Genomic DNA, 5,022 nt, shown 5'->3' with positions numbered 1-5,022 from the left:
GACCCGAGCTCAGAGGATGAAAGAGACCACCCGCGGAGGGTGAGAAGGGAATTTTTTGTATATATAAAGTACATTAATACTTCAACTTTCACTGATACTACTTGAGCTTTTTTACTTCTCCAGACGACAATCACACATTTATACTATTAGAGTTTCACAACACAAACACGTTTGGTTAAGTACAAACAGAATACAGCAATGTGTGTTTTTCAAAATGTTGAAAACTCAAAAGTGTGTTGTTATTTATATCTAACACATGACCTTCATAAGTGGTTTTGGAAACACGTTGGTGGCCGTGTCACATCAGCCATATCTTCCGGAGGGACAAAACGTCTAAAGGTTCAAAGTTTTTGGCTCCTTTTCCAAAGTGCTGTAAACTCATGAAAGAAAAATGATCAGTTCTTCTTCTTTTTTTTTTTTGGTTCTCAAATCATGAATTTGCATTGGGGAAAAAAAAATGTTTCTATTTTCTAAAGTTCCTCATCTTGCTTCCTCTGCTTGAAGTATGCCGTGTTTCCCAAGTGGCTACATATCTGCACCTGCGCTGCAGTGCAGAGTTTAAAGGGGAAATGCCCAATTTCACAAAGCAGGATGCTGCGGATGATGAGAGCAGCAGAAGAGACGTGATGAAGAGGCTGCAAGACTCAGCACTCCTAACTAAAGCCGCTCCTCCTCCACGTGACCCGCCAGCATCTGTTGGTGAAGGGATGGAAATAAAGACCCTGGAGTTTGGAGCGTGTGAACGCCTGCTGTTCAGACCGCTGGGCCCTGAACAAACTCATCATCACGACTGTCGTTAGAATTAAGAGACGCAACAAAGGCGGTAGAAACCACCACAAAGCTGTAGTGTTCCTGATGCTGGTGTTTTCCTTAAATATTGGAGGAAATGAGGGGGAAAAAAACAAAGTAAATCACTTTCTTTGCACATCTGCAGGAGCCACAAATGTGAAAATGAATACAAAAGAAAAACTGCAAGAATGCAAAAGGTGGGATGAAAGCAATCATAATTTTTCTGTTGATTTTTATGATTTCCTTTTTTTTTTGTTTTTGTAAATGAGAAGCTCGGAGGTGTCGGATGTCATCTGCTGAACGATTTATTCAGATGAAACAGGAAGGCACCGTGAAGTCAAGTAAAAATCAAAGGAGGAAGCGAGAAAAAGAAGAAACACAGATGACTTCATTTCCAAAAAGCCACACGCCGTCCTCCGAGAAATGGAAAGTCCCATTTGTCAGTAACGCCACACTCATCGATATACATTTACACTGGATGTTCGTGCCTGCGTGTGCATGCATATGTGTGCAAGCCAGACGTCCCCCCCCCCACCTTTTTTTCTCCCTCTCCATTTAATTGCGTGTGTTGTGTTTTTCTCATCCATCCGGCGCTACCTTTCACAGCTATAAATAGCTACGTTGCTGGCTGTGATGGTGGACAGCTTCATTACAGACAATCCCAAGGACATCAGCTGATGGCTGACAGTTGCAACGGGTGGGCTCAGCAAATGTCAAAATGGCCTCCAGAGTGCAGCCCACCCACCTTTCTGTTCTGCTCTTTCAGTCGACCAAGTTTAAAAGCTGAATTACAGAGCCTTCGCGAACTTCAGTTTTATCTTAACGTCATCAAATGACATGTTACTAAAGTGCCTGAAACGTAAAATGAGCTGAAACGGCCACTATCCATTGGCTCATTGTTGTCGTGTGTGTGATGAGAGTGCTGAAGAAATCCCCTTCTAATCGCCCAATGCTGGTCATGTGACCCGGTGCCAGTTGGAGTCAAAAGGCCTTTTAGTCAGGGCAGAGGGCACAAAGTGCTCTCTCTCTCTCTCTCTCTCTCTCTCTCTCTCCCTCTCTGTCTCTCCCCCCCCCAACCCCTCCATCGCATTAAAACCAGCGCACACAGAAATCAATTCATCACTCCTCATAGTCCGAGCCGTGCTTCGGATGCAACTTTTCAGTTTCAAGGGCTGAATGCAAGCGCGGAGTATTTCTCACTTTTATGACAGCTCCCCCAAGGCCTGGCATCTTTATCAGAGAAAAAAAAGCTGCGTAAGCACCAGAAGCTGAGAAAATATCAGCTGTCGAAAAATGTTTTAATCACACAACGATATCATTGGTAAAATACAGAGTGCAACTTTGGAATGATATTCTTAATTATTGAGGAGGGGAACACTATTCAAGGTAATCTGGCTTCATGTGGAAAAAGTAATTGCCTCATTTAGAATAGAACCCGTCTCACAACATGAAGTAGACTAAGAAATTGACAAAAAGTCACTGACCTCTATCAGTCAGGAATGAGCTACAAAGCTATTTCTAACCAAAGAAGACCCAGATTTACTCCGAGAGCTCATTGATGACTCATCCAGGAGCAAAGTAGTCCTCAGTTCATTTATATGTTCATGATTTAACAACGAGAGAAAATGTGGAAAGGAAAAGCCTCCGAGAGCTAAAAACAACACTGCTAGTCAAAAAAAGTAAAAATAATAATAATAATAAAAAAAAATCACTCATTTACCAGAAAAACAAATTGAAAATACTCTTGAGACTGAAAAAATAGAAGTGAATTTTTTTTTTTCAAAGTGTGTATCCTGTCACATCTGGCATAAAAAAAAAACAAATAAAAAAACGTCATCCAAAGCAAACATGGGAGTGGCAGTGCGATGGTCTAGAAAAGCTTCAGGTCGATTACTTTCTGAAACCGTGAAGCATGTTTTCTTCCATAAAAAAATAAAAATAAAAATAAAAAATCTGGAGATTGTCCACCCTTCACTCCACAAGGTCAAACCTCAAGCATTCTTGGGTTATTATTCAGCAGGACAACAAACTACAGCACACAGTGAAGTAAACCTCTGAATGACTCACAAACAGAGGTTTTGGAGTGGCGTAATTAAAGTTTGAACTGGTATTCAATTGGTTTGGTGTACCATGATCCTCAAACATGGTATTCATACTCGAAAACTCAAATTAAAACAATTCTGCAAACAAGAATGGAGTTAAAGTTAGACTCATTGCCACTTATTGCAAATGTTTGGCGGTACGTCGCTTCAGAGAGTGACAAAACTATTTTAGTAGAGTAAAACCTTTAATAAAGAAAAAAAAAAAATCCTGGTTGGCTTGAATGGCTGTTTTTTTTTTTTTTTTTTTGGGTGGGGGGGAAATATAAATATGTATTAATATTTGCAACGGCTATATTAGCCTCGTATAAAAATGTGTGAGATCTGAAGCAGGTAAGTGCTGTAAAACAAGCAAAAGAAATCAGTAGTGACGTTTTTTTTTGTTTTTTTTTACAGTACTGTAGTTGATTAATTAATATAAATACCTGTTGTCTAGCGTGCAGAGTCTAATTTTAAGTTGTTCTTGTAATAGATTGTTGCAGATGTACTGTGGCCGCTGATTTGTAGCAAAGTTTAACGATTTGCTGATGTGGTTCGCACTTTAGTCCACCTTGTCGACGAGACAGGAAGTGCTAAAACAAAAAAAAAAGGTGAGAGCAGGGGAAATGTCATGCATCTAATGCTGCTGCCGCCGCCATTACTCTTGAGGAGTGAATGTGAACCGTTCCCCTTCATCAGATTGTTAATGATCGGACTTACGATAAAAGTTCACAACTTTTAGAAAATAAAACAATAAAGGTGTGTTTACTGTTCAGAATGTGATCAGCTCCACAGCAGTCTGCGGGGTTTTAGTGCCCCCTAGAGGCGAGGCGAAATCAACGTTCAGGTCCTCGTGCAGGTGTTTGAGGAAGATACATCTACTTAAACAATTTCGCTGCTACCCTTTGAAGCAATAATTTAAAAACTTAAGAGGATGATGACATTTCATATGTTCATCTGTCCTTCTACTCACCCTGAAAAGTTTTTTTTTTCCTCCAGCAGGATTACTCTCCTGCAGAATAAAGAGAGAATAAAGAGTTTTAATGCATTTCCTGAAGACCCTTGAAAAATCACCTTAGCCCATAAAGCAACATTGTAGAAAAGAAATAATAAACTTCAATCCCGTCGTGAACCTGCTGGATATGCTTCACACTTTACCGGTGTTTTCCTAAAGGTCAAGTTTGGTTTTCTGCACTCTCAGCTTTATTTCTGAATCGTACTAATTTAGCATTTTATTTGGCGTCAACGTGTTATAGGTCACAAACAATTAAGTTTGCCTAACCAATCAATGGTTTAATCTAGCTAAAATACTACTGCTCTTCAGTTTATCAGGTTTTCCTCTTTCACGTTTAACAGGACAGAATAATGTGTGGTTGCTCACCGTCGACAGAAATAGATCATTGAGCAATGCCACGTTTGCTAAATCCTGCAAACGTGTGGATTTAGCAGGAAAAAGTTATACATTAGGTAAAGAAGTTTTTATTTTCACTAACCATGAAAACATTTACTTAAAAAATTTGGACTCTGTTTCAACACAGTTAGATACAGAAGAGATTACTTGTAGTTGGCAGTTAAACCATTGAAGGAAACACCCATGTTTGTATTGAGGAGTGTAACAGGGATGGTTTTACTCACCTTTGACCTCTCTTAGGAAAACAAGCCACTTCATAAGTCTGCAGATTGCTTCAATGACTATTAAATTTTGCCACTGCGCTTTTAGATCACTGGGTGGGGTGCCGGTTTACGTTTCCAAGCAACTGATCCGGCATTTCTCCAGACTTTAGCTTCACTGGGCAAACTGCCATACAACTCTCCAACCAGTGAGCTCATATTTCTGGGCTTGTTTATACTCACTTATTGATAAACCCATTTTTTTTTGTTGTTGTTTTATAAACTTATGTGTCAGCTTAGTTATATTTATTTCAATATCAAATCATGAGCTACAAGTCTGTACATAACTGGAAAGGAAGATATGTAAAAAAAAAACAAGAAAAAAAACAGACAGTATACACACTAAAGTTTAGATTTGATCTCCTTTTGCGCTCTAGCAATTTTATGCTAACACATTTATGAAATTATAAATATGTTTGTCGAGGAGGTAATGTTTAGGTGTCTGATAAATGGAAATGTCATTATCGAAGACAACAAAACAATG

Source organism: Poecilia formosa, unplaced genomic scaffold (assembly GCF_000485575.1).
Source record: "Poecilia formosa unplaced genomic scaffold, Poecilia_formosa-5.1.2 Scaffold14, whole genome shotgun sequence".
In the NCBI taxonomy this organism is placed as follows: domain Eukaryota; kingdom Metazoa; phylum Chordata; class Actinopteri; order Cyprinodontiformes; family Poeciliidae; genus Poecilia; species Poecilia formosa.
The sequence above is the reverse complement of the archived record's forward strand: the minus strand, read 5'-3'. Positions refer to the sequence as shown.